The 22,032-nt window shown below is 31.2% G+C and overlaps 1 protein-coding gene across 9 annotated transcripts in view; it reads left to right on the top strand.

The window, feature by feature from the left end:
- LOC107448785 (multiple PDZ domain protein) overlaps positions 1–22,032 on the top strand; it is a 646,665-nt gene that overhangs the window by 306,428 nt on the left and 318,205 nt on the right. The gene's annotated exons all lie outside the window — the stretch shown is intronic.

Here is a 22,032-nt window from a genome sequence, read left to right as displayed (position 1 = left end):
GTGCTCGCTGGGCTTATTATTCAGTAGACTCCTTATACAGTAGACTGTGAAAGAGCAGTATTCAAGTTATAACCAACTTTTTACCAAACTAAGTTTGAAATTTGTATATCTTCACTTTAATATACTTTAATAATCGCTGTGATATCGAATGAGGACATGAGACATCGTAAATAAAATCTTTACCATAATATTTGGAACATTTTTGTTTATAAGACAGGAATAAAAATTAAAAGGTTGAAAAGAATTGAGTAATTTTTTTTCTGTTTTAGTTGTGTTTTTTTTTGGTCATTCGAAAATTGTCGCATAATTTTAAAAATGGTCACATTTTTGTCATTTTTTTGAGACATATTCTCGCATATAGAGCCTTATCTGTTACATATTTATATCGGTGTAGGATAAACTCGAGTTTAGTATATAATTAAGAGAAATTCTTTTTGAGAGTGAGTATGCAGATACAAGTCTCGTTCTTTATCTGAAAAGACAATAAAAAATGCGCTTTTTAATAGCTTACCGATTCACTTAAAAATCACCCATTAAAACCGTTATCCCCTGTTCAGGGCCAGCGCTAAGGATTTCAAATTATTAACCAGTAAATTAGCCTAATATCAAAAGTATTCGCCCATTTTCGAAACTCTTCCCCAAATGTAAATCCTAAGAATTTTTTATGATTAATTTTTTTCCCATAGAAAACTATTTTATGGTAGTTTGCTTCAGGCTTATATTATTTGAATCCAATTCTAATTGGTTATGCGCCGCATCTAACAAAAATTTCTGTGATCGAATAAAAAATACTGATTTGTTTAGAAAAAATTATTATGACGTAATTTCGGGGATCGAGTTAAATTTCTTTCAGGTTAAAAATAGCATTCGCCAAAACACAATTTTATTCACCAAATTTACGATTTTATCGGATTTGACGAGGTGACAAATACTTAACTCTAACCCTGCCTTTTAGAATAAACTAAACAGTTTTTATTCGGAAAAACAGGTTTAACGCAGAGGTAAACACAGATGTCATGACACTCAGATACCTTAGACCTTCCCCCCCCCCTTTTTGTTTTTTCCCCCATCAAACGTGGTTTATAGCACCGTTTAAACAACTTGCATGGACTTCGTTATGTCGTTTCTCGTTTGGCGCATTTAAATCTATTCTGTCTCTTATATTATTAAAATCTGCATTCAGTCCAGAGTATTGTTAAAGTAAATGCCAACTTCACATATTATTTTAAAAATATACAAATAAAAATAATTTATTACTAAATTTTCAGTATTCATTGTAAGAAGAAGACGAATATTTAAAAATCATTCACTTGAAATAGATTGTTAAGTGCGCAGTAATTAAAAACTTATTTTTAATTTATTCCTAACGGAAAAATATGAATTTTATGACATTAGAAAATAAATCGTTAAATACTCGACATAAAACCTATCTTCTCAAACGATATGTTAGTAATAAAACCGCGGTGGTTGGAGCAGGACCTTCGCTCTGTAAGTCTTTTTAATGATGCCCTGATTTATTGTTCAGATTATTCTAACTTTTTGTAGTTATAACTTCTGTTCTGTTCTTCGAGTTTTGAAAGAAGCAGTCGACAATTAATGCTAGGGAAGATAAAAGCCCTCCGGATGGTAGCAGACGAAAAGAGGAGAAGCCGACTGTGACCGTAACTGAGCTGATTCACCTGTTGAATGCTTCTGCTAAATAATAGCTTCAAAAAAGCTATTCCGCCATCTTGGCTTATTGATCGAAGAAAGTCGGTTTTATTCGCATTTCAACTAAAGTGAATTCTTTTTTCTTTTTTTTAACAGAAGTAATAAATTTCCCTTTTATTTCGCTGAGAAAAACAATTGAATACTTTTAATTTGTTTTATACTCTTAAATTTAAGTCAAATCTCTTCACTTAATTATAATTATTATTAATATTACTCTTTTAATAATCGTTTTTTTTTCTTCAAAATCTCCTTTTTTTTACTAAATTCTTTTATAATTTTTTAATGGTTTTTTATTACATTTTTTTAATATATATTTAAGAAAAATAACCATAATTTATTTTCAGTAAATTAATGAAAATGTATCCGAAAATGAATATTAGTAAAAACGGTTTAAAAAAAACTGTTTGTAATCCTAAGATATAAATTGAAATGTGGGTGTTTCTCGTTTAGCTAATTCAACTTAAAGTATTTTTTTTATTTTTATGTACTAATGCACGTTTAAAGTTAAAGTAAGTCTCTTGTTTTAGAAAAAACATAATTTGTTTACAGTTAAGATTGTACTGAAGTAATGTTTTTCTTGTTTAAAAGATCTCATTCTAACTTAGGTTTTTTTTTTTTTTTTTTTTTAAAAAAAAGAAAACTCTGACTCAATACAAAGAACATTGCTTAATACGAGAATTAAAAAAAAAATCTGAATCAAATGTTTCTGAGTATTGGAAACAAGTAACTGGCATGTTATCTAACGATATCTAGTGAAGTTTATTATGTGAATAGACTTCAGCTAATTGTGTAAACAATGCGTCATTTCAATGTGAATCAGGTTAAAGTTGATGTCTGTGCTGAAAACTCACAACAGAGTTTTTTTTTTTTTTAAATTTTCGTAGTTTTAACCCCTTTCTTCTCTCTCCCGTGAAAATGACGGGGTGAGGTTTCGCTCTCTATTTCTCGCTCCCGTGATATCCCCTTGCTGGAGTGTTCAGTAGTAACACGCCAATAAGAATAAAACTAATTCATTTCTTTTGCCCGGAAAACTTTTTATTTTTCATTTTACACACCAGATGGCAGTACAAGGATATTTTTAAGGTAATTGTAGATAGTTAGTTTATTTTGAACTAGATGTCAGCACTAATCAAATGCGTGCATAATATACGCGTATAAAAAAATAGGCTCTTTTATGACCATTTTCTTGAAAATTAACCGATCGTTAAGGGGTTAAATTGGTATGTTTCGAAAGTAAAGATTTCAAGGTAATTTTTCCTCATTTGTATTTCTTTCCCCCCCCCCTCTAACTTAGTTTACGACACAGTTTAGACAACTTACATACATTCCCTAATTTTGTTAACATCTGGAGTACAATAGCTGTTTACAGTTTTTTCGCTCTTCAATTCTACTTGCTAAGTAGCATTTAACTCATTTAAATGCTCGTCCTTCTCTTTTCGATCAGTCTGTCATCTTCTCGGATTCCCAAGCTGCGATTCTGGCCATTGCCAACTACTCTCAAGCCCCTAGCTCTTTGTCCATTGTGAAATGTAGATCTTTAATGACAGAGATAGGTGAAAAATATAAAACAATTGCCTTACAATGGATCCCATCCCACTGTGGTAGCCCCGGCAACGAAAAAGCTGATGCACTTCCCAAAAAAGGTTGCTTTGTTAATCAAGCCCCAAATAACTTGGTTAGCTATAAATTCACTTCGCTAATGATTAATCATGCAATTAAGGCAACACATATATCATTGCTAAAACAACGAACAAAAGAAAAATCGTGGGGAAATGACATCTTTAATCTCCCCGATTGCCCAGAAGCAGTGCTGTAGCTGCCTTTCGTCTTGCTACCAAGCACGATTGCTTATACGCCCATCTTTTCCTTCTTAAAATAGTGGATCATCCTGCCTGCCCCCTCTGCCGTAGTGGTGCGACGATGGAAATTCTTAGGATTTTAAAATCCTTTTCCACACAGATGCTTTTCCCCTTCCAAAAATCTTCTTAGGCCTACCTCTAACTCTAGTTCCCATTAGTTTGTAATTGAAGATTTTAAATGCCAAGGAAGAAGGGTCCCGCAAGCTTTAAGCGACTTATTTTGATGTATTTGTTGATATCAGCTTCCTTGAACAGCCTCTATAGTTCAAAATTGTGTCGTCTCCATAAACCATTCACATTTATAGCACCGAAATTTTTTCTAAAGGCTTTTCTCTTAAAAACAGCAAGCTGGTCTGCTTATGATTTAGTTAGAGACCATGTTTCGGATCCATAAGTAAGACAGGTCTAATTGATTGCTTTATATAGCTAATTGATTGTTTTATTATTTTTGTTCGCCTTTTAATTAATTTTGACTTAAAGAAATGTTCTTAAGCCATTAAGGCATCGTTTAGCTGCTGTAATGCGTCTCTTTATTTCTATGCTTATATCGAGTAAGGCATCAATATTTGAACCAAGATAAGTGAAATTATCAACAAGTTCAAATTTAGAATTTTCAGTTTCTAAAAATAATAATAATTATTATAAAATAAAAACATTAATACATCAAATAAAAATTCTAAACACTATTTGCTGATCAACCATAACGATACGAAATAAAAATTTTATTAATTTAAAATGACACTAAATCATATAATAAACGCTATGTCTTAATTAAAAACCCGTTCCTTATATTCCTCAATTAGTACGATTTTATTTCGCTGCCACTCTGCTTGTTCAATATGCTTAATAAGTCAAATCATGAAAATTCCTATCCCCCACTAGAACAGAATATGCCTCGTCAATTTTATGTTTTGAAAGAGACAGACAGCAGACTCCTTGAATTTAGAGGGAAATCCTCCAATCTGTGTAATTGCGTTTACTGGGGTGACTTAATTGGGATGTCCCACCCTCTTCCAGTCACACAAGCGACTCATAAATTCCGTCGTAGTCATTAGTTCCTTCCAAATTGAGTAGTACAGCATCGCTTGATGTAGGCTTGTGTAAGAGGTGATAATGGCAATCTAACGGTGAACACTGATTTGGAGTAAGAGTCGAGGAATTCACATAATTGATGCTGCAGAGGTGATAGTATTGATTCTAACGCCAAGTTTGTCGTTTTTAGGAACGATGCTGGTTTATTTTTTAGGGGTAGTTATTGCTATTATTTTAATTTAATTGTAGGATTTAACTTTTTTGAAAAAGGAAAAAAAATACGAAGCACGATTTTTAGAAATTAATAAATGTTAGTTGCTTACTGCATGTAAAATAAAAAACAGCATGAAAGTCGTGGGTAAAAAGACAGGCAGGTGTTTTGGTTATGTAAGCAGTTTATAAAACTGAGTGGATGAAAGTTGAGAGCGGCATTTTCGATGATTATGATTTGTCATTTTTTTACGATCTTTCAATTGGCGAAACCTATAAATTACTTGCCCTGTCTGTGCTATAGAGATGGCACTCTTGATGTTTTAATTTACTGCCTAACTATATTAGTTGGCTATTTTTTACCAAACGCACTTGGTACCTTCTGCCACTCCGAAGACATTTAAGTTTCGTCACTTATTGCCTTTATCCACTGAGATCTGTGTTATGTGAAAGAATGAATATAGATAATAATAATATATAACCAAATAATTCTACAAATAACTAAAGGGAAAATGTCAAAATGTCAGTTATTGTATCACCGGTAAAAATGTGATGGTAATTTTTTTAAATGTGTTTAGGAAATTTAATTTAATTTTTTCGTTATTCACCCATTTGTGTGTTTGCGTTAAAAATTAAATAATTTTACGTCTAATTTTTTTTTGTCTCTTTCAAAGTAATTTCAGAGTTTTGCTTTTTTTTTATATCAAAAAATGTGAACTCTATATTAATGGTTGCTCCAACAAATTCCGAAATTTTCGTCGTGTGTAAGTTATGTTTGCAGAAGATCTTATTTTTGACAGGCTGTTAGGCTGGAGCACTTTTTCTGTCTAGTTTTAGTCCCTAAAAATCTTTTTCCATCTTTTACTCGAGTTTCGTAAACATTGGGAGGATGAAGACAAGATGGAGGGAGGGGGGAGTGAGGTTTTGGAAGAAAAAATGAAGTAAATCCTTTTATCGATATTGATGCTCTTATGGTAGTGGTTTACTTTAAGTAAATAATGTAAAAGTATTTCAAAATGTAAGTATTTTGTATTCACTTTATAAAAAATAAATAATAAATGAAGAGTCTTAAAGAGGAAAGTCTAAAAGGGAAAAAATATCTATATTTAGTTGCTGTAACAAAATAAATATCATGAATCGTTTATAATGCTTCAAATGTCATGTTCATGCCCAAATTAAGTGCATGCTGGTATTTAAAAGTTTGTGTTGAGGTTGTGATAAATGTTGCATCTGAGTTCTTCCGTTGCAAAAATATTTCTAATTAGTGATTGGCATAAGAGCCAAAAGACGCCATGCGTAGCAAAGATATTTGATTATATTTCGTACTGTCCACTGAATATTTGCACATAGCCGCTTTTGCCAGTTGTAAAAAACCTAGATTCATGTCAAAGTAAGCACGAAACGAATTATATAAGATTGCTGCCCTAGAAACAGTCAAATAAGGCTTTTGATAGCGGTTAGCAAGTTTAATTATTAATAATCACGTTAGAAATGTATTTTAAAGACGTTTATATAGTTGTAAAAAAGTTGTTATATGTGTGGAGTTAGGTGATAAGTAATTTACAAAGGGGTTTTGATGCGACAGTTTTATCTATGGATGAAGCCTTCTCGTGTTACAAACTTGCTTTTACTTGATGAATGTTTATAAAACGAGTAATGAAACCCTATAAATTTTGGTACTTGTGTAATATCCTGTCTGTTTTCAACACATCCTAGAAGTAGAAAAGCCTCAGCACGGATCACTTTAGTAGTCCGATGTGACGAAGTTAACTACGCAGAGATGAAAAATAAGAAGATGCCATTACGTTCGGGGTACTAAGCTGCTCAGTGGTTGAAAATACGAAATATATCATTACGTTTAGACTACTAAAGGATATTTATGGTAACCCGTGCTGAGGCCTGCTCTTTTCTAGGAGGTGTTGCTATTTTCCGCGAAACTAAAAAATTGAGCCAACAACATGATTCAATGGAAAACTATATTCTAAAGGGCAACTTGGTTGTTGCTTTGATAAAATATCAAAGTAACAACCATTTACAACCAACGCAGCAACAAACCATTATGCTAGTTTGTTCTTAAACAGTTATTTTTCTAAAAAATCAACTTTTTGTTTTAATTTTCTCTAAATAGGTAGTTGAATTCCCTTATACAAAACATTTTAATGCCTGACCGCAGAACTGTTGTCAGAATTTGTTCGGCGTACCGTTAATTTCAGTTTTCCTAAAAACCATTTTCATTCTCTCTCTCTTTTTATTAATAAAGAACGGAAGTGAAAAGGAATTTAAAAGTTCGCTCTCCAAAAATTTAACTTTTCATTCTAGTGTTCCCTTCTCTCCCACTTTTTACTTACGTAAGCTTCAGCGGAGTGTGTCGTTAATCTTAGTTCTGCTTACTTGTTTATTTCTTTTTACTACCGCTGTTCCTAAATAAATGTTGAGTGCTAGCACCAAAAAAGCGCTGTCGACAGTCAATTGTTTCGCCCAACACTTTTAAGAAAAGTCCCCCGTACTTTGAAGGAAATTTATTTTACCACATTTCTTTGAGTTCTTCGAAATCCTTAATGAATCTTTTTTTTTTATTTTAAAACTTTATTCTTTGAAACGTTCGGGAAAGAAAGATGTCATGCCCTAATCCCTTTAATTAAAATTTGATTGTTTTTTTTCTTCGTCTTTATTCTTTCATATTTAATTTTGTTATGTGTGGTGAAAAGTACGTGTTTTTTATCGATTGGCTGTAATTGAATTGCGTTGCTTAAACCGACGTAATTTGATTGCAAAGAATGTAACGCAAATTATTTAACAGTTAGGAAGCATTATAATGACACTCTATTTCGCTTTATCAAAAATGTAAACGAAATCATTTGGCAGTGTTAGGAAGTATTATATAGCACGCTATTTCGCTCTACCAAAAACGCAACGAAATAATTTCACAGTCAGGAAGCATTATATGGCACGGTATTTTGTTATACATTTCGGACATTTTCCAGAGGTCTAGTTAAGTGCCACTACCCGGTATATCCTACACTGATGTTTTTTTTTTGAAGGTCAAGTGCCAGTGCCCGGTATACCCTACACCAGTGTTTCCCAAACTTATGACTTTTGTGTACCCCTTCTAAATTTTTCGTAACGCTGTGTACCACTGATAAAAAAATGAATATATTTTTTACTATAAAATAATTGCACAAAAGTTAAAAATCTCAACTGGCTGTTGACACCACTAAATATTAACTGTTAACTCTGCAAAAAATAGCCAATAGAAAAATACGTAATCGTAAATTTTCATGGCTAGCTTAGTCTTTGAATAAAATTTTTTTAAATTTTCGTTTGTTGCAAGATATTTCGCATAAGAACGCGTACCCCCTCTAAACTGTACCCGTACCCCTGGGGGTATGCGTACCACATTTTAGGAAACATTGCCCTGCACTGATATTTTTTTAAGGTCAAGTGCCATTGACCGGTATATGTTTGCCCGATACTCCAAACACTGATGTTTCTTCTAATCTATCGTCAGTAAGTATTAAAATATCGAATAAATGTAATTATATCCACGAATAAATTAATATCAAATCGGATGTTATAAATATTTCGGACATTCACCAAATGTATGTGATTGTCAACATTCACCGATGAAAGTCTACAACCACCGATTTCGGTCATTCACAGTAACATGCACATTATTTACATAATAACCTTATCAGGACGTTTACTTCATACTTTGCCTAAATAGCATTTGTCATTCTATAGTATGTCTAGGCATGTCGCTAATCTTGGTACAATGCCTAGGGAAATCTAATCTTGGTACATATACAATGCCTAAGGAAAGTATGTAATAATTCTAACATTTCATACTTTGCCTAAAAACATCCGGCATTCTATACAATGCCGGCGTTTCATACTTTGCCAGTAACATACAAATAATGTAACGCAAACTATTTGTCAGGTACAAAAAAAAAAGTATTGCGAAATATTTAACAGTTGGAAGCATTATAAAGCACGCTATTTTGCTTTACAAAAAATGTATCGCAAATTATTAAAACAGTTAGGAAGCATTGTCTACCGTTTTTTTTGCATAGAAAGTCATTAGAAGAGATTTCAGAAGTCACTCAGCCTTGGTTGTTTTCTAGAAGTAATGTGGATGAAGACTCTAAGAAACATTGCAGTTAATTTGCATAAAATATTTCACTAAATCATACCTGCCAACTCTCCCGGATTTTCCGAAATATTTTATTTTTATATTTTAAAAAAAAAGTATCGCATTCCTGCCAACTCTCCCGGATTTTCCGGAATATTTTATTTTTATATTTTAAAAAAAAGTATCGCATTCATGCATGCTTGTTTTCTGTTTTAATACATTTGATTTATTATGATTTTAACTACCATTATATTTAAATAAATTAATATAGATTTAGAAAAAAGACCATTTTATTGTGTTTTAAGTGATGGTAAAAAGTGTTGTATACAATATTATTTCACTACCACTAAGAGCAAACATTTTTGAAGAATGTAAAAGTTAGGAAGTATGCTAAAAAGTACATATCTGTAACTATATAGACTAAATAATAATTAATATTGAAGAGCAATTTCTGAGTTGAAATCATTACTTTGCTGAGTGGATTATTTGCAGAATTATATTACGGATTTGTTAGATAAAGCTTACAGCTTTGAATACTTGCTAAAACTGTAAACCGAAATATATTACGACTCCTTGTAAAATTTACCTTAATTCTCTTACTATAATGATGGTTATACTATTTATCATTGTTCTTTGTGCCTCGGTGAGTTAATTGGTTTGTGATAAATAAAGTATGTAATAAAAAAACCTTTTAACTCTCATCTTTTTACTTCATACTAAAAAACTGAAATGGTTTTGGATCTATGGTACACAACATAATTAATTATATCTATCCGATTGAAAGTATTAGCTTATAATTTGTTGAGAACAGTTTTTAAAATTCTTCCGGTTAACAATAATACTTAAAGTAAAACTCATCTAACATAAAAAAATGAGATAACATAATGTATGAAACACTGTTTTTTTTAATACATTAACAACATGTTTACTTTTCAAAGGACAGCAAAAGATCTCTTAATTATTTTTATCACATTCTAAAATCGTTGCTCGCATAAAGAAGAAAAAGAGCAGATAGTGTTATATTTCAAATTTCTATTTTCTCAGATATTCCTTTTTATGGCATTAAAAGATTCTCCCAGTGTGTTATGCCATTAACTCTTTAACAATACCATTCGATTAATCTTATACAAAGTCGTTTAGATAGCTGTTTCCGGACCTAGATATAAGATATCTTTCGCTTTGTAAGAAGGATATTTACCTTATCTGTGATTTAAAAGTATTAACTAAGCAGTAAATCTTTCTTTTGGCATTGATTCAACGGGCTATTACGAGGGGAATTTTTTCTTCTAAACCCTTGCAAATAAATGAATTCTAAGTAGTTTCATCCCCAGAGTGTTGTAATTTATGGATAAAATATTTTTCGCTAATCTGGGTTGTTAAGCTTACAACTTTGGCTTAAGACTTGCAAGAGTTGCTGAAGCTGCAAACAGAATTAAATTATTGCTCCTTGCAGAATTACCTCAATTGTATTGCTGTTTTTACCTCTAAGTAATTATGTTCCCAAGCTCGTTAAATTTTCGAAATTATGTGGACTTCCGCTAGGAATAGTACATTTTGAGACTGCGGATTTGCTAATTTTGATTACTGTTAAGGGGAAAGATGAAAGCTGGCCCCAGAATGAACTATGAAGAGTTTGGGGATTTTAAAGTCTTAATTGGTCATTAATGGTTGAATAGCAATTAAATGATCTTTTAGTTTTTTATTAATTATTTTGGGGATTACTACTATTAATTATTCTTTTTAATTAATTATTTATTTTGCAATTGCTTTTTATGTGTGTTTTTAATAATAGAGATCTTAAGTAAACTTAATAAATTAACTCTTCATTTGCGTCATAAATTTTAAAGGTGAAAAAATCGACATGGTTTGAGCACTCGAAAATTGGCACCCATTTTAAAGACAGACTTTTTTTTTTTCATCTTTAAAATTTATGAAGCAAATGAAGTGTTTTCATTGCCAATTATATTTTTCCGCTTCAGTTTCTTAAGATGATTCATTTCAAAGAGCATATATGTTCATTAACACATGGTGCGAAGCGTTTTTAAAAAGTGCTTGAAAATGCTTATTTTCGATTTTCGTTTTATAAAAGCCCTTAAAGGTACTTTTTTCATGGTGTGGTTTTAAAAAGAGCTTAATTTTCCCTTTTCACGAATCTTATTTTCGAAAAGGGAATGTGGATTTCCCCCATGCATTATAAAAAGCGTGCTTTTTGCATTATTCTATTCAACATTTTCACAATTCATTGGACCACAATCTATTTCGGTGTATCGTCGGTCGTTAGTGTATGAAAGCACCAATCAATGTTTGATGAAATACTTACGAGTCCGCATGTGCATCTACTAAGCTGGGTTCGGTGAGATTATTGTACTCTCATATGCAACTCTGTTGCCCTTTGCAAGATATTCTCAATTTCAGGCTTCATTTTTCCACCCTCTGATATCGAACTGAAAAATCTCTTTATCATTTTTTAATGGCTAATGTAATCAAGAAAAGAGTTTTTTGTCAGAAACTAGTTATTTTTATCATGATCATGAATGAGTCTTTGAAAATTATTTTGCATTTTGTTAATGTATATAGTACTTAAAAATATTTTTGAGTGCTTAAAAAGTACTTAAAAGGTGCTTATTTTTTATTGATTTGTCAGTTGTACAATTTTTTTCGTGAATCCGTTTTATTTCTTCCTCTCTTTGTCATATCTCATAAAATTTAATCAACATTTCTAAAATTGCAAAAATGTAATGTAGTGAATGACGAGGATCATCAACAAATTTTACAAGAATGATTAAAGTATCCTATCGATTCTACACAGTATTTTGTTTTAGAGTTTTTAGGATTCCTAAAAAGCCTTTATAATGAAAAGAATTTTGATTGACTAAATTTTGATGAATCATCGGTGCAAATGCAAATTTTGGACATTATCTTCCATAGATGAACCATTCCCATGATGAACCAGCGTATCTTCTATAAATGAACCATTATGAACAATTTCCTTAAAGCGGACCCACACCGAAACGTTATTTTCAAACTCTTTAAACCGGACACCACTTTTTCTAAATTTGGGGGAAAAAACTTTCTTCTTTAATTTTCAAAATTAAAAAAAAAATGCATCTGACCAGCATTTTTAAAGCATGTAAACTTTTTGCCTTATCTATTGCTAAAAATACTGTCTATATTGCCTTATCTATAACTAAAAATAATTATACTACTTATGGATGAATGATTTTCCTGTCATTTTTCTTTGTTTCCAAAGAAATGTGAGAAAATGATACATAATGGTTCATTCACAGAAGATTCAAGGAGAATTAAAAAATGTCCGTTATAAGAGGCGTCCAGTTTGTAGAAGTGTCCTTAACATGAGGTTTCACTGTATCACGCTAAGTTCATATTTATTTTGTTGAAAAATTGTAAGAAAACATATTTATAAATTCTTTTGTTTCCATCAAAATTGCATCTTTTCCCCCCTAAAACTTCTGGTAAGCATGTTTGCACTGGCAATTAGATATTTTATTTATTTTTTTATAGTTGGCTGAAATGCATTGGATTACTGGAAGAATATAGTGTTACTTAAAATCTTCGAAATTTGTGAAAACCCCTTCTAATAAGCCCCTCATATTTCGCCAACCGGCCTGTGTAGGGGGCAGGGAACTGTCATTGCATCAGAAAGGTCCTGGGTTCGAATCCCGGGCAAGGCATGGCTGTTTCTTTCTGTCTGTTCTATGTCCTTTCTCCTTTGTGTGTGAATGTGACCCGCCCTATAAACGGGTTGTGGTTGTGTGAATGGCGTGACAGGAGTCGAATTCCTGGCCATAGATGGCGTCACTGAAAAACAGGAACAATCTCACCCCCACTGCCTAAACAGGCATACGATGAAAAAAAAATGACATATTTCGATGGCTATTTTATATAAGTATTAAATACTAAAGATAGTATTTTCAGCGTAGTGTTAGAATTACTAACATTTACATAGTTTTTATATCATGCGAAACATTTGTATATGTGATTTCCACTTTTCTACTTATGCCTTTTCGTCATAAGGAAAAAAAAATTCTTTTTTTTCATTTAAACGATTTTGACTATGATCAGCTTCTTTCTTGGTTATCTTAATGAAACATCTTCGCTATGTTTTTTTTTTCTTTCTCTCTTTGTATCTCATATCTTCCAGAAGATTTTTTTTTCTTCCGCTGCTTGTTTTATTCTTTCTCTTTTTTTTTCTCCCTTTCCTTTTTCAATATCTTGGTGAATCTGAAAACTTTATTGTGAAAAAGAAAGTTTCAGCTAAAATTGTTTCCGGTAAAATTATTTTTCCTCCCTGCCGATTTTGTTATATATATATATTTCCCCCCTTCTTTCGTTTCAAGTCCTGTCTCAGAAACCTACTCGTGCTCTTATTTTATTTCCGAATTGATTTGCATAAATATATCTCCGGCGTCTAATGTCGAAGTCTTTTTCGCCCCCCCCCCTCTATCAAATCTCCTACTTTCTATCTATCCTTGGTAGATAGTAATAATCATTCCTATACTGCTAGTTTGAAAACTTCCATTTCGAACAACTTCTCGTTTTCCGTCTGTTTCGACAGTTTTCTTTACAGTCCGTTCATTAACTTTCTGAACGCTTAATATTAACTGTTATATCTGTCTTTAAAGTTACGTAGTTAGGTTTATTTCGTTTAAACGGTTTTTAGTTATAGCTTTTATTAAGGCAGTTTGTAGAATAAGGTATTGTGAATATTCGGTTATTAAAAATTTTTACTTTTGTGTATGAAATGTGTTTTGCTCGCCATATTTGAAATCTACTCGTATATAGTATATAGTTGAAATCTGATCGTGCGTTTTTATTATTTATAGTTCTGTAATTTTCCTGTTTTTAGGTCTATGTATTTTAATCCTTGCTGTATAAATAGCTCTTTTAAATTTCTTTTGTGGTCAATTTCGGTAAAATCTTTCTTTTAGTTTTTTTGCTTCAAGTTTTGTTATAGTTTTAATTTTTTTTTAAAATTTCTTTTTTCATTTCCTTCAAACAGTAATTGGACACGAAATAATTGAAGAACTTAATGGTAGTAGAGGTTCTGAGAGACTTCCAGAGGAAGAATTCTTGTTTTATTTAATAATACATCATTGATTTATTTTTCTAAATCAGATTTCAGTGGCTAGTTCTAAATGACAGTTTTTAATTGTTGTTGGTGTTAAGATTCCTAGTGTATTTTGCAATGAGTAACTTCGGGAACTTTTTTAGCAACTTAATTATTTCGCAAAGTTTGTGAATGCGCTATGACGCGAGAAGTTTAAATGAGTTTCTCGTTTTCAAGTTTAATGGTATCTATTTACACTACTGACCATCAAAATTGCTACACCATGAAGGCGACACACCACGAACGTGAAATTTGAAGGACGGATAAAGCATGTTGTGGTATGCAAATTATTAGCTTATTAGCGCATTCATGCAAAGCTGGCGGCGGAAGAGATTCGACAGTAAGTTTCTCATACGGAAATTGAATTTCATCATTGTTCTTGGGTAAAAAAGTTTTTGTTTTGCCTCGTGTAAGAAAAAGAAATGCCTACCAACACGTGTCCGAGTTTGAGGTCGAATGGTGACCTACCAGGATTGCGGATTATCATACCTAAGTATTGCTGCTCGCGTTGGTCGAGATCTCATGACTGCTAGCAGAATATGGAATCGATGGGTTCATGACGGTCATATGGAACGCCGTACAGGATCTCAGCGGACCCCCATCACTAACAGCCGAGACGACAGATTTGTTATCCACATAGCCTTAAGGGTATCGTACAGCTACGTCACGATCCCTGAATCAACAAATGAGGTTATTTGCAAGACAACAAGTGTCTGCACGGACAGTTCGACGACGTTTGCAGCAGCATGGAGTGTCAGCACAGCGACCATGGCTTCGGCTACCCTTGACGCTGCATCACAGGCAGGAATGGCATGACGTTTTTTCAGTCGAATTCAGGTTCTGTGTACAGCATCATGATGGCCGCATCCGTGTTTGGCAACATCGTGGAGAACGCCTATAGGCAGCTTGCATTCGACGTCGTCATACTGGTCCATCACCTGGAGTAATAGCTTGGGATGCCATTGGATACACGTCTCGATTGACGTTGTTCGCACTGCCCCGGCATTTTGAACAGCAGGCGTTACATTTCTGCTGTGTTAGGGCCAGTAGCTCTGCCTTATCTTCCTCATAACGCTACTTTTCAGCAGGTTGCCCACACTGTCCTAACCTTCCTTGACACAGAACATGTTCGCCTGTTGCCCTGGCTAGCACGTTCTCCTAATCTCTCACCAATTGAAAACGTCTGGTCAATGGTTGCCGAACGACTGGCACGCCACCACTCGTCAGTCACTACGGTCGATGAATTGTGGCATTATATTGGAGCTGCATGGAGTGCTGCATCCATCCATGCTATCCAATCTCTGTTCGACTCTATGCCCAGGAGAATAAGTACTGTTACTGATGCCATTGGAGGCTGCTTTGAGTACTGATTCCTCGAATCTATATAACCAAATATCCAGAAAATTTAATCACTTATTCTTCCAACTATAATGTATGTGCCCAATAAATATCATTCTGTTATTTGCATTCCTTCTTGGTGTATCAATTTTAATGGCCAGTAGTGTAAATGCAACTTTGTAAAACTTCTTTATCTTGTTTCTGTGCATGATGAATTGTGCTTCTTTTGAAAATTAACTTTTTTCTTTGCGGAATCACTGAAACTTTACTCATGTATTCAAAACAAATATATCCTTTTTTTTTAAGTTTCCGAACAAAAACATTATTCCTCCTGACAATTTTTTTTTCTTTCCTTTTCATTCAGCTTTATTCTTCACATTCTATTCCCATTCTTTCTTCTTCTTGTTGATCCTTTTTTTAAAATACAACCAGCCATCTGCATTTTTGAATATTTTTTAAGTATTCGCTATTTTTTCCTATAACGATATGTGAGTGCAGCTATACGGAAAGAAATTCTCCCTCTGTGGCCCTTGTTAGGTTGCCGCAAGGATTTAAAATGGTGGAATCGGTGTTTGTGTTAGAGATGCACAGGAAATAATCCTAAATTCAATTTTGATTCTACTGGAAGACTCCTATTTTAGTTTCAATAGATCTCAGGAAAAAAAATCTATCCAAATTCTTCCTATTGGTTTCGATTGTGAGTGGAAGGATATCTCTAGGAGGAAAAAAAAAAGCTTTTTTCTTGTGAATTGAAAACGGAAACTATTTATTGCGTTCACGAAGTATGTGCTGTACGGGGAATTAAAATTTCGTTCTATAAACAAATTTTGTATGGTATTTTGAATTTTTTTAAATCTATATGAATATTCTCTTTGATTCAGTTGGATTTCAAAATTTCTTTATAGGGAGTTACGTATCACATTTTTTTTTTCTTATCAAGAAAGTTTGTCGAAATAGAACATTCATGTGAGAGACTTTCCCAAATTTGAGCGAATAATTATTTTCAGAGTTAATACAAAGAAACTACCAACAGAGCACTTTGTTCTGTCGAGACTTCCCCATTTTTGCTTCTTTTTTTCGAATCAGATCTAGTTTGCTGCAGTGTTTAGAAAAGTTCCCTTGAGTGCATGATAAAGTGATTCGAGTACTATTAAGTAGCATACCACACTTGCATAAACATATGTTCGACTCAAAGTAATTACTACAACTCTCGGGTCTTTTAAGTTTTTGCAGATTCTAGATACGTGAGCATGCTAAATCTCTCTAATATCGTAATATTTTGACTAGGCATCATAGTTAAAAGAATTTTTTAGGCTTTTCTTTTAATTAGAAATCAAAATTTAGTTACAGCAATACACTATTTACTCTAAGGTGAACAAATTTTTTTTTTACTCTGGTAAAGGAATAGTTATTATAGAAATTAGAATATATCTTCCATTGAACTTCAATGCATGTCGGAATGTTTCTTAAAACGTCTACATCTCTAAAATTGTCAGAGGGAAAGGGAAAGGCAGTTTTAAATTTCTAAATGCATTCTTAGATTAGCAGTGATATAGAAAGACAAAAATAATACAGTAAAGACAAAAAAGGAAAGCAAAGTGTGTGTATATATATATATNATATATATATATATATACAGCAAAGTAAATAAATACAAAAAAACAGGAAGAAAATTAAGAAAAACAAAAAATTTCATTTATTGCGCATAAGCTGCAAGTAATTCGAACTCATAAAATAAGTTCAAAATGTGAAGATAAAACAAAAGAAAATAACAGACAAATGCAAAAAAGGGGAAGAAGAAAAATAATAATAAAAAAAATAACAAACAACTGGGGGAAAAAATATTAATAAAAAAAAAGTATAGAAATTTTTTAAAAAATCCGGAAAACAAAAGATATAATCTTTTCATCAGCCCACACGATTATATTACTATGATTTTAAAAATATCCTTTGTTGCGATTTTGATTATTGGGAAGTTCTGATTAATTTTTGTCTTTTTAATAATTATCTTTACAATGGAAGGGATATTTTTCTTCAAATTGATGGAATACCACAAGTATCTAATTATTCATCTCTCTTAGCTAATTTATTTTTGCATTATTATGAAAAAAATTATACTCTTAGTATTAAATTTGTTTTTAGATATATTGAGGACTTAATTATCTTTAATTTTCAAGATGATACTATTTTATTAAATGACATTTACCGCGAAGAATTAATCTTGCTTTGTAATCATGATGATAATATTAATTTCAATTTTTGGGATTTGGGTATTATAAAAGAAGAAAATATCTGCTTTGTTGATTTATAAGATAAAAGAAATGATTTTAATTTTAATATAAATAAAGTAATTACTTGGAATTCTAATGTTTCTAGGAGCATCTATTTAGATACCACTTTAAATGATGAATAAGAATTAAAAGAATATGTAGTAATATTTATTTATCCAAAAAAGAAATCGATAAACTCTTTCAAAATTTAATTTAAAAAAAACAATGGATGCCCAACTATATTAATAAAATTCTATGTAAAATCATTGAGTTAATCGTATATTATTGTGGATATATTTACTAAAAATTTTCTTTGTTAATTTATATAATTTTCTCACGTGCAAATCCATTTCGGGTAAATCCGTGGCCAAAATTATTTACTAAAATAATTTCTTTGTTAATTTGTAAAATTGTTCCATGTGCAAATCCATTTCGGGCAAATCCGTGGCTATAATTTTATGCAAAACAGGAAATTCATGTTTCTTTCTCATTTCTATTTTATATTTTTTTCTTAAATAAATATTTATTTTCTAAAATTATTTATAGTCAACTTCTTTAAATTATCCAGTATAATTTTACCTTGCGCACATCCATTTTCGGGCCCATCTTTGGTAACTAACAAATAAAACGCACTTCAGCAATGCAGTAGGAACGCGCTTTAAAATAAAACTCCTCTAGTTGCGCTCAATTTGCGCTTTTGTTTTCATATTTTGCAATCGGGCAATCTTGCTACGAAAATATTTTAAATTATTCTTGAAAAATTTCCCGTTCATGTAAGTTTATTTGAATTCGCTACTCGCTTTATAGATTATGATTTATTCTGTTTTTTTCTTTATATTTTATTTTCTGTTTTTACGTGTTATTTTTACTTATTGTGTTCTATTTTATTTATTTGTAGTAATTTTTGTAAAAAAATTTTTGAGTGCTCCTCACACTATTGTTTTGATATATTTTGCTTGCGCTATATTGATACAATATTTGAAAGCACTCTTTTTTGCGGATATAATCGTGTGGGCTTATGAAAAGATTGTATCTTTTATTTTCCGGATTTTTAAAAAAAATTTATCCTTTTTTTCCGGAATTTTTTTATTATTATTTTTCTTTTTCCTTTTTTCATTTGTCTGTTATTTTCCTTTGTTTTATCTTCATTTTGAACTTTTTATATATTTAATAACAGGGCTACATCCCTGTTATCATTGTTGTATTCAGCTTTATAATGCAGTCAAAAGCCATAATACGTTACAAAAAGATTTATTTAAAGATAGGCTGATGGTTATAGCAGTTCACTTCCCCANATATATATATATATATATATATATATATATATATATATGCAAAAAAATGACTGAAATAGTTATTTTTATAGCCATTTCTTTTATTAGTCTTTTGAAAATAATCAAACAATATTTTTCAGCATATACTATATCATTTATTCATACATTTATTATATGTATTCATGTAAAATATATTTAAAAAGAAACACACATATTTATCTTTTGAGTGAAACTAGGTCTTTACATGAAAAAAAACCACTAATCCTTGGGCAAAATTGAGTTTTAATCAGCAAAGGTTGCTTTTGTCAGCGTTTAGCCAGTTTTTGCGCAAGACTTCAATATCTTAAATAGGGAACTTTTAGTTAAGACCGGAAGTATAAATAGTTAATGAGTTTACAGCGCCATATGCCTTATGAAACACTATATACAGACTTTCATGCATTACAAAATTATTCTTTCCCCAAAAAAACATTTAAATTAGATAACTTTCTATTGTTTTTGAAATTCATGAAAAGCTAGTTAAATTTTCAAACAAAAATTATTAACCTACGTAATAATTGTATTTATAATTTACATTTGAAAAACCTTTTAAAGTTAACAACTCAATCATGCATCTGTTCCCTTAAGACATTATGGAAAACATAAAAGGTGTTACCATGTATTAAATACATTTTTTTAGCTTGTCGTACACCCATTCTACCACTCTTTTTTTTTCTTCTCAATTTAATCAACATAAATGGAATGAAATAGTATTTTAAGCTTCTCACATTAATAATAAACTCGCTTGTATTGCGTTGTAATTTATTAATTTTGACGGAGTTAAAACTTTTTTTTTTACGTGTTATGGTAGACGGAATAAAACTGAAGTAAAGTAATTAAAATGAAACAGAGCCTTTTTTGACACAGTATGTATATAATAAGATCGTTTTGTTTCTTGTAAGATGCTTCTTTTTTTCAGTTATTTTTATATTTTTATTTTGTTTTATTTATTTATTTTTCCGTTTTTAATCAGAGGTGGAAAAAATGCTTTCATTTTGTTTCATTCTTTTTTTTTAATTTTGTTTTCTTCTTCCAGAAACAAGGATATACATAGGATTCTGTTATTAACACACTTTTTTTTTTTCAAAATGATTTTGATTTAATGAAAGCAATTTAATGTCCATGAATAATATTTATACTAATATTTAACTTGTTTGCGTGTCGATGATTAATTATGTATTAAATATTTTGAAATGTATTTGTCACGAAAAACAAATTTAAATCTAAATTATTTTTTTTTTGCTGTACACATTCCAATGCTCATTACAAAATTAATTTGAAGGTTTAAAATTTTGTCACATTTTATCGTAGGGAAAATATTTTTTTAATAAAAATATCGGACCAGATACCTTCAACATTACAGTGTAGTTCACGGTTAGGTGTATTCCTTTATTATGTAGTAGTGGTTTAACAGGTGATAAATATTATCTCTTTGCTGTAAAATGTGTTTGTTTTTTAACTTTATTCTATCTTAATCGCTTACTCGGAAACACTATTGGTTTTGAAATAAAAATGCTCTAGGAAAAATTTGTTTTAATTGTAGTTTACCTCCGGACGTGTTCAATCATGTTATAGTCGTTATTCAACATGAATTAAGTATTCTGCCAGAGCTCTAAATTAATGGTGTTCCGTTAGTTCGGGAAATTTTTACTCATCATTAAATAATAAATACTTATCAGTGGTCACCCGGAAGCGATTTTCCAACGCAGCGCCCCGTTTTGCATTTTCTTAAATAAACAGAAACTTGATTAAGTTGAGGTAAAAAAATTTTAAAGAAATAATTATATTATAATTGATTGAGGCCAACTACCGCCTGGAGGAAAATCTCCACAAAAAAAAGGAGCGAGTCGTTAAAGATCTTCGAATTGTAAATTAACCCCCCGGACGAACAATCGATGTAAAGGAATGGTATGCTGTTTTGGTTTTTTTATAATTTTCAGTTTCGTGTTTTGTTGGTTCTGTTAGAGATTAATAAAAAATATATTTGGTGCGAATTAGATTAAATTATTTAAATATCAAAATAGATGGTTTGTAGTATTTGGTAAAGTACTTGTATTTGTATATGTATTGGGATATAGTCATGCTTAATAATAGTTAAGATTGAATTTCATAATAATTAACTTAAGGCCGAAAATAGTGTGAAATGGTAATTAAATTAAGGGGGATGTGATCGTTAAGGAAAGTGGTAGTGCAAAGCTAATGTGGGATAACAATAACCCAATAAGTTCAAAGGGTCACAAAATGTGAGTTTTGAACAAATTAGATAAATTAGAATCACCAAATTTGGAAAAAGGGCGAAACTAAAATAAGTTAAAGATTAAAGATAAATAACACAAATTCATGCTATATCCAGATACAACTTAACATTTAAGATAAATAGGGTAAGCTGATGTTTCCAATATAATAATAGAAAGCATGCCCAAAACAGAAGAATTACAAAACTCACCGACCACATACAGAAGAATTTGATGAGAACAGCAAATGAAGAGATGAACTCATAAAATTTAACGTCCGTGAAAATTTATTTCAAAACAACTCACAATGTATTTAGTGGAAAATGTCATTGATAAAGCAATTAACATTGGGAATGCCATTTAATAGAAATGGATGACAAGAGAATAAAGAAATAAGAGGTGTCATGCATAAGATTAAAATAAATAAAAAGAGAAATTTAACTATAGAAGGAAATATTCATATCCAGAAAGCTTAAATTCAAGAGGGTCTTTAATATAAAAAGAAATTAAAGGTAAAATCTGAAGCTATTAAAATTACAGAAATTAATTTCACAGATTTAATTTAAATTATAGGCTGACTGAGAAAAAGATATAAAACATAAATCCCCTTGATACGGACCGAAGTCCGCATCTCGGAGAAAAAAAGGTAACCTGCCCGAAGGCTCCAGAAAAGAGAATGTTTTATAAGTTACTTAAAAATTCCTTAACTGGTGTGGGACCAGAAAAGTTACAGCCAAACAAATTTAAAGAGGGGGAGAGTTGGAAAATTAAAGGAAAGAGATTGGTTAGTTAGCCCCCCTAAGAAATAA

The sequence above is a fragment of the Parasteatoda tepidariorum genome, chromosome 7 (genome assembly GCF_043381705.1).
Source record: "Parasteatoda tepidariorum isolate YZ-2023 chromosome 7, CAS_Ptep_4.0, whole genome shotgun sequence".
Taxonomy (NCBI): domain Eukaryota; kingdom Metazoa; phylum Arthropoda; class Arachnida; order Araneae; family Theridiidae; genus Parasteatoda; species Parasteatoda tepidariorum.
Note: the sequence above shows the minus strand (reverse complement) of the source record. Positions and strands in the feature narration are given on the sequence as shown.